The 11,364-nt window shown below is 53.7% G+C and overlaps 1 long non-coding RNA gene across 1 annotated transcript; it reads left to right on the top strand.

The window, feature by feature from the left end:
• Positions 1-1,231: 1,231 nt before the first annotated feature.
• LOC115835934 lies at positions 1,232-3,205 on the top strand. The gene is made up of 2 exons (XR_004030901.1): positions 1,232-2,564; positions 2,862-3,205. It is a non-coding gene; the product is annotated as an uncharacterized LOC115835934 (long non-coding RNA).
• The last annotated feature ends 8,159 nt before the right edge of the window (positions 3,206-11,364 follow it).

The raw sequence follows: 11,364 nt of genomic DNA, 5'->3' as shown, positions 1-11,364 counted from the left end.
CTGAGAAAGGGAGGCACCGCTAGACCCCACGAGCAAGGGCCCTCCATGTCCCGTCAGACCTAAAACCAACTTTCGGCCCAAGACCAGCCTCATTTCTCCAGAGGACCTTGTCTGAGAAACCATCTTCCTCCCTGCTCCGACCCCTTCCCAGCTTCCCGCACAGCCCTTGCCTCCTTCCTCCCAGGAGCTCAGGCCATAGCCCTGGGTTCTCCCATACCTGCCATTCTCCCAGCCCCCTGTCTGTCCTTCAGCCAACCCCGCTGGCCCCACCTCCATGGCGTGTTCAGAACCAGACGTCTCTATCCCAAGTCCCAGCACCGCCCTCCCTCTCCTGGTAGCTGCAGCAGCACCTGCCCCATGTCCGCCCGGCCCCCAACAGCCTCTGCTAGGGGCAGTGCTCACCCCGCGTCCTCGCACCCTCACACCTGGCCTCATCCACCCCAGCCACAGATGTTTTCTGGGCCTCAGTCCCCCTCATCCTCTGCTGCTCCTCCCATGCCCCCAACACCCTGGGGCCCACTCCCTCCCCGCCTTCAGGTCTTGGCTGTGGGGACACTTCTCGGTGAGGCCCCGCTTCCACCCCATCCCTCAGGGCCCCACCCTGTGCCAGCCCAGTGGCCCTGCAGGATCTTCATCACAGCCCAGTACTTCCCTTCCTCTTTCGTTTTCTGTGTCTGTGCTGGAGCGGCCATCCAGGGAGGCAGGCTTTGGTCTGTCTTGTTCACTGCGGTGGCCCAGTGCCCACACGCGCCTGTGCCCCACGGGAAGTAGCTAAGTACCGTTGGGAGTGAGTGTGGACACCTAGCACCCCACCCCCAGAATCGGCCACACCTGTGTGCACAGCGCCCCTTCCCCACCCAGCAGCCTATCCCTGCCTGATCTGTCTCCCTCTGCCTCTCTTCCCCTCCAAGCTATGAGCCCCTGTGGCCCCCACCCCAGGCCAGACACCCCAAGGGCCATCTTCGAGTGTGGTCTGTGTGCGTGGAATGAACAAATGAGCAGGCTGAGCCCGTGCCCCGGGGGATCAGTGCCTATAGCAACCAGAACCAGCAGAGTCCCAGCCCCACCCACCTCACCCGGACAGCCCACGATGGGGTGTGCCAACCGGGGTGCCACCAGGCCTGCCCTGACTCTCTTGACTGAAGTGGGCAACAACCCCTCTGTCTCCTCGGCCACACCCGGGCCCGGGGCACTCTCAAGCCCCCATCTCTGCACCCCTGGGTGTGGTCACGCTGCTCCCCGGTCCACGCAGACAGCCATTTGCAGAGACCCTCTCTGGAAGGAGAAAGGCTGGCCCAGAGCCCCAAGACCTGAACACCCCAGACCCCTCGCCCACACACAGCAGCCTCTGGAGAGAGCTCCCGCCCAGCCCGGGGCATCCCTCTTCAGGTGGCCCTCTGGCGTCTTGGCAGAGGCTGCCCGGAGCTGCCTTTCCTGGGAACACCTAAGCCCTGTGGAACCGATTCTCCCCCCTGCTCCCGGGCTTCCCTGTCTGGGCAGGGCCCTGGGCTGCGGGGGCCGCCTCAGGAGGCCTTGGCAGCTGTGGTCTGGGGCTGTGGTGAGCAGGCTGGGGCCCCACTGGGGCCTGGCTGGGACGTGTGAGCAGCCTCTGGCCTGGCAGGTCCCCTCCTGCCTCATGTGCTCAAGGCCCTGGGGAATCAGCTCCTGACAACATGAGAAGGGACATCCTGCAGGTCAGTCACCCCATTTTACAAGTGGGGAAACAGGCGGAGGAGGGGACCTGCTGGAGGCTGAACAGGAAGGAAGCAGCACTGTGAGGCTGAGAAGCCTGGCAACTGCCCATAGACCAGGCCCCCTCTGCTGGGCCAGGCTACGCCAGCCCCTGGAAGCCCTCTCAGTGCAACTGCTTTTAATGCACAGATCACTCAGTGATTCCCAAACAGTGTCCCATGGAACCCCACGAGATAGGACATGCCTGACCACAGAAGGGCTCAGGGGCCAGCGAGGACAGGAGATGCCACGTGAGGCATCAAGCCACGACATGAAGCCCAACAGTGGCATTTCAGGCTGGTAAGAGAAGTGGCGTTGGAACCAGATATCCTGGGGAGCCACCTCTGGCCAGGGACCTGAGTTCCCTTCCCCACATGCAGCACCCACACACCCTCATGCCCCCGGCCTTGCCCACCAGGCAGGCATGGCTAGACGTGGGTTCAGTCTCCGTTCCACCCTGTCTCAACCTGGGTGAGGCACCTGCTGACCCAGAGCCTGTTTCCCTACTTGTGTCTCGGGGGACTAAGACCCGCCCACCACCTCAGACTGTGTGTGGCTATGAGCCAGTGAAAAGCCCACATGTCCTCATGAGGCCTGTCTCTCAGACCCCGGCCTCCCAGGGGCTGGCTGCACCTTGGCAGGTACCTGGGGCCCTGGGCCGTAGCGGCCTGTGCTTCTAGAAGCTGGGCAGAGCAGCTTGAGGCGAACCCTGGAACGGAACTTGCAGCCACCCTGGCTGGGGACAGCTGGGACCACCCCTACTCCTGAGACACCACCAGCAAATTGCAAATTCCAGCGGCGGCTGGATTTTTCCCCCGATCTATGCAATCAAGGTAAAGCTTTTAGAAGTTGATTCTGTCTCGAGTGACTCATTAGACATGATCGTGAACGCTCTTGTGAATTCTGTTTAAAAGTTCAGCACGAAGGCAAAATTGTTTGTTTTTGCGATGATGATAGACATAGAAATTCTGTGGTAAAAGCAATGTTCTCATTAAAGTCAGACACCAAATGGGGTAGAGACGAGCTTGGCGGTGACACTCACAGAATTCATAACTGCGGCTGTGACCAAGTGGCAAAGCAGAGGCTGTGGTTATTCACCTTTGCCACTGTCTTCCCGTGTGTGTGCCCAGTCACAGGAGCTGCACGGCAACGCATCTGAGACAATGCGGTGTCACCTTCACAGAGCCGCTCTGGCACAGAGACTCCAGCCTTGCCAGCCTCTCGCCTCCCAAGCACAGAAGCCTCCAGAACGCTGCTTCGAGGACAAGCCCAGGAGACCTGCCATGCTCATGCGTGTCTTTGGAAACAGGTTCTCTAAATTTTGCTTGTGGTTTGTTAAAAAAAAAAAAAATCAGAAGTGTAATCAAAGACTTCAACAAATGAAGCACCAAAACACTTCAGCTTTGAAATGTAGAATTGCAATGATTGGAAACACGGCTTGCAAAGCAAAAGACATTAAAATTCAGTCATCCCTACAGAAGCCAGACAGGAATTGATCACATTCACTAGTGAAGGCTCAGAAAGTGACAATATTTCATTTGGAAATCGTACCTGTGTCCTTAGGACCATCCTGAACCTTGGGGAGCATCAGCTCATGGAGTTCCTGCTATTAATTGGATAAATTTATATTCTGGATTGAAATGGAATGGAATTAAGTAGGCCCACAGTTTTGCAGCACATACATTTGAAGAATCATTAAAAATCATCATAGAAGCAATTTATTTGACGAGATTTGTCTTGTACAAATATTTGTTAAATATTTTACTCCGAATGGAGGCCAAAAGACAGCACCTGTGGGAAACTTTGGGCTGAAATATTTACACATTTCAACACAAAATATCAGAACTGAGAACCTGCCGTGTGCTCACAAGGTACCCCAACCCTGCACAGAGAGACAATTTTCTTGATCCAAATGTCATCATCTACCCAGAAGTGTCCATGGACAGCACAGATTCACATTCTGGGGCCATTAAAATGTGAATGTGAGCTATCAGTGAACACTTCTGGGTAGATCATGACCTTTGGATTAATGAAGATTGATCCAGGCCGGGCGTGGTGGCTCATGCCTGTAATCCCAACACTTTGGGAGGCCGAGGTGGGCATATTACTAGAGGTCAGGAGTTCGAGTTCAGCCTGGCCAATTTGGTAAAACTGTCTCTACTAAAAATACAAAAATTAGTCAGGCACGGTGGCAGATGCCTTTAATCCCAGCTGCTCGGGAGGCTGAGGCATAAGAATCGCTTGAACCCAGGAGGAAAAGGTTGCAGTGAGCCAAGATCGCGCCACTGCACTCCAGCCTGGGTGACAGAGTGAGACTCCATCTCAAAACAAACAAACAAACAAACAGCCCCAAAAATTAGCTGGGTGTGGTTGAAGGCGCCTGTAATCCCAGCTACTCAAGAGGCTGAGGCAGGAGAATCACTTGAATCCGGGAGGTGGAGGCTGCACTGAGCCGAGATTGCACCACTGCACTCCAGCCTGGGCAACAGAGCAAGACTCCCTCTCAAAAAAAAAAAAAGAAAAAGAAAGAAAGATTAATTCAAACTTTGAAGATTGCAGGAAAATTGATGGAAACAAACTTTAAAAATAATAAGGCCATATTTTAAAAATACACTGTACTGTGAAATACCATGGACACAGAGACAGATGGGCTCAACAATGTGAGTATGACCAAGATTCAATATTCCACACGTGTTATTTTTCAAAGGTCAGATAGTCAATATATTGGCACTCACCGTGTGTGTGCCAGGCTCTTGGAAGGGACTTGGCCTAGCCCCTGCAGAGGCCACAGCGTAAAGTGGTCAACACCTCGGGATGGCAAGGGCCCTCGACAGACTCCAACCTGCCTTCCTCGATGGCTCCTTCTTGCCTCCTTTTGACTTAAACTTCTGCTCCATCATCACCTCCTCCAGGAAGCCTTCCCAGGACCCAGACAGGGTTCCATGGCCCCCAGCCTCCCTCATCAGGGCCTTGCCCAGCGAGGAGGCAGTGAAGGCTTCTGGGCGAGGGGGCCTGGAGCTTTGTCTTAGAGGTAAGCAGGAGTCTGCCTGGCAGAGAAGGCAGGCGAGGACCCAGGTGGGGTCTGAGGTCAGGCAGGGAAGCTGGAGGGTGGAGGACATGGTTGGGGAGAGGGCTGTGGTCTCAGTAGCACTGAGGTTGGTGGCCCCTGTCCTTGCAGCAGGCCTGGGAAGGACAGGCCTCTGAAGGCCACAGGGAGAAGCCACCCGGTACCAGAGCCAGGCTCTGACCGCAGCCATCCTGCCGGCCACAGTCCTGCCTCTGCATCTTCCTCAGGATGCTGAGTTCTGTCCCCAGAGCCCAGGGGAGGCTTGCATGCTGCAGATCTGGCAATGGGAGTGCTGAGAGCAGCGCCTGTGCAGATTCCAGCTGTGGATGAAGCTTTATGAGCCCAGGGAGGGAGTGGGGCCACACGGCCGTCAGGGCAGTGTTGGGTGGAGAAAAACGTGACAGCGTGCCCCTTACAGATAGAGCCATGGAGGCCAAGGTGCATGGCTCAAGTAGCTGCAGTTTGGAGACAGAGCACTGAGCTAGGGGTCCCGAGCCCTTATCCTCCGGGGCTCTGCCCTTCACACCGAGATCTGCATCCTCAGCCATCAAGGGCCAAGCTGCTCCTGTTGTCCACAGGGGACCCATGGCTGACCGAGGTGGAGGCCCTGGGGATGCAGAACTGGATGCTGGGAAGAGCTGGCTCCTCTTAGCTCTGTTTTACAGAGATGGAAACTGAGGTCTAGAGAGATGCAGCTGGCTGGCCAGAGACCACAAGGAGGGCAGCTGCTTCCCCAGATGCCAGGTCTCTGGGGCTGGAGAGGGGCCTCTGGGCAGAGCCCTTCTCAGAAGGGAGCCCGGTGGTGGCTCTTAGGGAGGAGAATAGAGGGAGGAGGCAGGAGGGTAGGAAGGCAGGCCCTGTCTGACCATGCAGCTTCTTGTAAAAACCTAAGAAAAGCTGCCGGGAAACTCATCTGCAACCGGTTTGGCCAGTTCCTAACATCCTCCCTGAGAACCTGGGTTCAGGCTCTCTGTTGCTGAGCCATTCTCCCAGGCCTACTGTGCGCTATGCGCTGGCCAGGCCTTACAGTGGGGCGGGGCCTCCCCCGTGGGCTTTGTTCCCAGGCCTGTAGCATGAGGACTTGTCTGCAGTCGCCGAGAACCCCTCTGGTCCTAACATCCTGGACACGGCCCGGTGCTGAGCCCTGGAGAAGGAGCACGACGCTGATCCCTCACTGGCCGCCTGTCTAGCACCAAGCAGGGATCTCGCATCCTCCAGCTTTGGTTTTGCCTCACCCCAGCCCCTGATGGGGGGAAAACTGTCTCCCAGTCAAGGGAACGTATGTCCCAAGAGGGGCTTGTAAGTGATAGAGAAGCAGAGCAGCCACCAGAGTGATCTTCCCACACCCACCCCAGCCCCACCCAGGAACGCTCCATGGCTCTCCACTGGCCAGAGTCCAAACTGCCAGGCCTGGAGTTTCAGATGTCGCGGGACACAGCCCTTCCTCCTGCTCCAATCTTATTCCCGATAAACTTGCCTAATGGAGCACTGGGCTGCCTGGGGTCCCACTCTCAGAGGATGGGAGTCCTTAATTCTGGGAATGCCCAGGCCAGGGTGGGGGTGAAAGGCCTGGTGTGCCTGCTGGGACTGGATGATTATCTAGAGATTGGGCAGGAGGGTCTGGGGGTGCTCAGAGGCTGATGGGAGGGGCCTGGCCCCAAGTGGGGACTTTGGGCTTGGGCAGAGGCACCGGCAGCCCAGGTGTCAGGCAGAGCTCAAGCTCTGGAGTGGGGGTCTGGGTGGCCCCCACCACCCATTTCTGGCCTTGTGGACTTGGCCAGGCCACTAAAGCTCTCTCAGCCTCAATTTCCCCATCCATACATAGGGTTATTCCCCAACACACACCCTACAGGGCTGTGGGGAAGATGGTCCTTCACACAGGGCCCATCAAATGTTCTTAAAAAGCAAGTGAATAAAGGAACAAAAAAATGGGTGGGAGGCGACAAGAAGTGGTTTTCCAATCTATCCAGAGACCAAGATGCCCAGGGGCTATCAAGGCCATACTCCCCACTGGCCTGGCTCAAGGTCATGGAGAGTGGGGCAGGCGGCCTCACTGGTACCTGGCTCCAGAGGGCCTCAGGCTTTCCGTTCACACCTACATGGGGGGTAACTCTAGAACCCTCTACACAGGGCCTCAAGGAGTCTGAGTTAGTGCCAGGCAGGGCAGGGCCAGCAGTTGAGGACTGGCCAGTTTGAATGATTTCTGCGGGCTCTAAACATAGGGGTGGTGTCCAGTTGCCTGGTCCCTGGCCCAGGGGCGATTATGGCCGAGGAATATCGCCTCCCAGGGGCTGCGTGCCAGGCAGAGGGGGACGGGCTCTGGTCTGGGGGTCTGCGTACCAAAGGCCTGATCCAGCTGGGCCCTTTGTGGTCTCTAAGGATTGGCTAGCCTGGGAAGGGTCACTCTCTCCACAACCAGAAAGGTTTTGTGGGATTTTTGTTTTTGTTTTTGTTTTTAGACAGGGTCTTGCTCTGTCACCCAGGCTGGAATGCAACGATGCAATCACAGCTCACTGCAGCCTCAACCTCCTGGGCTCAAGCAACTTTCCCACCTCAGCCTCTCGAGTAGCTGGGACCACAGGCTTGCATCACTGTGTCCAGCTAATTTTTTTTTTATTTCTTTAGAAATGGGGTCTTGCTATGTTGCCCAGGCTGGCAGAAAGGTTTAAGATGTCAAAACGTTACTATATGAGGGAAAAATACTTAGACACACACACAAAATACACCTGTGTGCCTGGGGAGTTACGTCCACATCCCTTGGGGTCCTTGTTCTCTTCACCTGTAAAGTCTGGACAGAAGTGCCTGGAAAACCTCCCTCTGGCCCCTACCTCCTGCAGGGGCCACCCCAGGAGGCCAGGCAGCCCAGCTCAAGCCCCGGCTGACCTTTCCATTCACATGTCTGCCCAACACTTCACAGTTTGTAAAGAGCTTTCTGCCTGTGGTCTGACCTGGCCTCACTCCCCCTTTGAGGAGGGCTGGGGTCCTTGCCCCTAATGTGCAGGCAGATAAACAAACCCTGACAAGAGAGGTGACTCGCCCAAGGTACCACAGGGACCCCAGCTCCCTTCCTGTCTGCCCCAGAGCATCGATGGGGACCTCTTGCCAGGACGGCTCTGAGGAGCCAGTGGTGGGAGATATCCACCCCGTGGCACTGGGAACTCCGGCTAGGCTGCCACCCAGGTTGGTCTGGCTGGTGAAATGGTTAATGTTCCAACCACAGCCAGGAATTCCTACTTTTCCACACGCCCCCGCCCCATGTAGATAGACTCACCGAGTGCCTGAAAAACAAGCTCACCCATGATGGGGAGGTAAGGATGGGGCCTCCCTGCCCACTTGCCTGCCACCCAGAGGCAGGGGCCTTCCCGGGCGAGAAGGCACCCTGGAGACCATGGGGCCAGCAGAGAAGACACCGCAAGCAGCGGGCCAGCGACAGGTAAAGTCCTTCTAACCATGGCATCTCTCAGAAACGGCAGAGGCCATTTTGCTTAATTAAAAAGAGTAATATAGTAATACATAGACTTGCTAGAAAGCTAGTCATCGAGACAGTAAAACAATAGACAGATCAATGGAACAGAATAGAGAACCCAGAAATAAATAGACTCACTTATATGAGGTCAATTGCTCTTTGTTTATTTTTTGTTTTTTTGCTTTTTGTTTTTTAAGACCGAGCCTCTCTCTGTCACCCAGGCTGGAGTGCAGTAGTCCGATCTCAGCTCACTGCAGCCTCCGCTTCCTGGTTCAAGCGATTCTCCTGCCTCAGCCTCCTGAGTAGCTGGGATTACAAGCATGTGCCGCCACTCCCGGCCAAGTTTTGTGTTTTTGGTAGAGACGGAGTTTCACCATGTTGCCCAGGCTGGTCTCGAATTCCTGACCTCAATAGATCTGCCCGCCTCAGCCTCCCAAAGTGCTGGGATTGCAGGCGTGAGCCACCACGCACAGCCTCAACTGTTCTTTGACAAAGGAGCAAAGACAGTCTTTTAACCAATGGTGCAAGAACAGGTGGACATCCACGTGCATAAAAACAAACCTAGACACACACCTTACACCCGTCACGAAAATCAACTTAAAATGGATCATAGGCCTGAGTATAAACCACAAAACTATAGCACTCCTGGGGGATAACAGAGGAGAAAATGTAGGTGACTTGGGGCTTGTCAATGACTTTAGATGCAACATCAAAGCAGAATCCAGGAAAAAAAGAATTGATGAGTTGAACATTAGAATTTAAACTTCTGTGAAAGACACTATGAAAAGAATAGAAAGACAAGGCACAGACTGGGAGACATGTTTGCAAAGCTCATCAGGTAACTGGTATCCAAAATATACAAAGAACTCTTAAAACTCAACAATAAGAAAACAAACAACCCAGTTAAAAAATGGGCAAAAGATCAGAAAAGATTCCTCACCAGAGATGAGAAATAAATGTATTTAATATCTTGGCCGGGCGCGGCGGCTCACGCCTGTAATCCCAGCACTTTGGGAGGCCAAAGCGGGTGGATCACTTGAGGTCAGGAGTTTGAGACCAGCCTGGCCAACGTGGTGAAACCCCATCTCTATTAAAAATACAAAAAATTAGCCGGGCATAGTGATAGGTGCCTGTAATCCCAGCTTCTTGGGAGGCTGAGGCAGGAGAATCGCTTGAACCAGGGAGGTGGAGGTTGCAGTGAGCCAAGATGGCACCATTGCACTCCAGCCTAGGCAACAAGAACAAAATTCTGTTTCAGAAAAAAAAAAAAAGAAAGAAATGTATTTAATATAGGATGAACCACTGATGGCAGAGAGGCACACGAAAAGGTGCTTAATGCCATGCAATTACAAATGAAAACAGTGAGATATCACGACACACCTATCAGAATGGTCCAAATCCCAAACACTAACAATGCCAGATGCTGGTGAGAATGTGGGGCCGCATTCGGTGGGAATGCAAAATGGTACCACATCGTGGAAGACAGGTAGACTGTGTCTTACAAAGCTAAACATACCCTTTCTGTATGATCCAGCAGCCTCGCCCCTTGGGATTTACTCACAGAAACCTGCACACACATGTTTATCGCAGCTGCATTCATGATCGCCAAAACTTGGAAGCAACTGAGATGTCCTTCTGGAGGTCAAGGGACCAGTAAGCAGTGGTGCAGCCAGACCGTCGAGAATTACTCGGCACCAGGAAGAAAGGAGCTCTCCAGCCATGAAAAGACATGGAGGAAATGCTTTTTTTTTTTTTTTTTTTTTTTTAACACTTTTTATTTTTATTTTTTTGAGACAGGGTCTCTGTTGACTGGAGTGCAGTGGTGTGATCACAGCTCACGGCAGCCTCGACTTCCCTGGCTCAAGCAATCCTCCCACCTCAGCCTCCCGAGTACCTGGAACTACAAGTGTGCACCACCACGTCTGGCTCATTTTTAAAAATGTTTTGTTGAGTCAGGGTCTCACTATGTTGCCCAGGCGGGTCTTGAACTCCTGGGCTTAAGCAGCCCATCCGCCTCGGCCTCCCAGAATGCTGGGATCACAGGCATGAGCCACTATGCCAAGCCTGACACAGAGACAATGTGAATGCATCTCACTAAGTGAAAGAAGCCAGCCTGAAAAGGCTACAGCATGATTCCCAATAGACGACGTTCGGAGAAAGGCAAAACTCGAGACAGTGAAAGGATCAGTGGCTGCCAGGGGTTGGGGCAGGAGGGATGCATGGACCCAGCAGAGAGGTTGCTCAGGCGTGGAAGCGGCTCTGTGTGACTCTGTGATGGAGGAACCGTGTCGTTATTCACCTGTCCAGACCCACAGAATGCCCAGCGCCAAGAGGGAGCCCTAATGTAAAGCACGGGCTTGAGTTAGTGATTTATTGTGTTAGCTCTTCAGTTGCAAGGAATATGCCACATTAATGCAGGATGTTAATAATAGAGGAAACTGTAGGGGAACATATGGGAATGCTTTGTACTTTCCCCTCAATTTCTCTGTAACCCTAAAGCTGCTCTAAAAAACTAAAGTCTTTTTTTTTTTTTTTTTTTTGAGATGGACTCCTGCTCTGTCACCCAGGCTGGATTGCAGTGGTGCAATCTGGGCTCACTGCAACTTCTGCCTTCCGGGTTTAAGCGATTCCCCTGCCTCAGCCTCCCCAGTAGCTGGGATTACAGGCACGTGCCACCATGCTCTGCTAATTTTTGTATTTTTAGTAGAGATGGGGTTTCACCATGTTGGCCAGGCTGGTCTCAAATGCCTGACATCAGGTGATCCTCCCACCTTGGCATCTCACAGTGTTGAGATTACAGGCATGAGCCACCGCCCCCAGCCCTATCTTTTCTTTTTAAAGTAATACATGAGCTACAAACACACAATAGTATGGGCAGGCTGGGCACAGTGGCTCATGCCTGTGGTCCCAGCTACTCAGGAGGCTGAGGTGGGAGGATGGTTTGAGCCCAGGAGGTCAAGGCTGCAGTGAGCCGTGATTGCACCACTGCACTCCAGCGTGGGTGAGAGGGTGAGACCCTGTTTCAAAAAAAAAAAAAAAATGGACAGTAGTATGGGTGAGTCTTATTAACACGATGTTGAACAAAGAAGCCAGACAGCAA

The sequence above is a fragment of the Nomascus leucogenys genome, chromosome 7b, assembly GCF_006542625.1.
Source record: "Nomascus leucogenys isolate Asia chromosome 7b, Asia_NLE_v1, whole genome shotgun sequence".
NCBI lineage: Eukaryota > Metazoa > Chordata > Mammalia > Primates > Hylobatidae > Nomascus > Nomascus leucogenys.
This window is presented reverse-complemented; position numbering and strand designations above follow the sequence as displayed.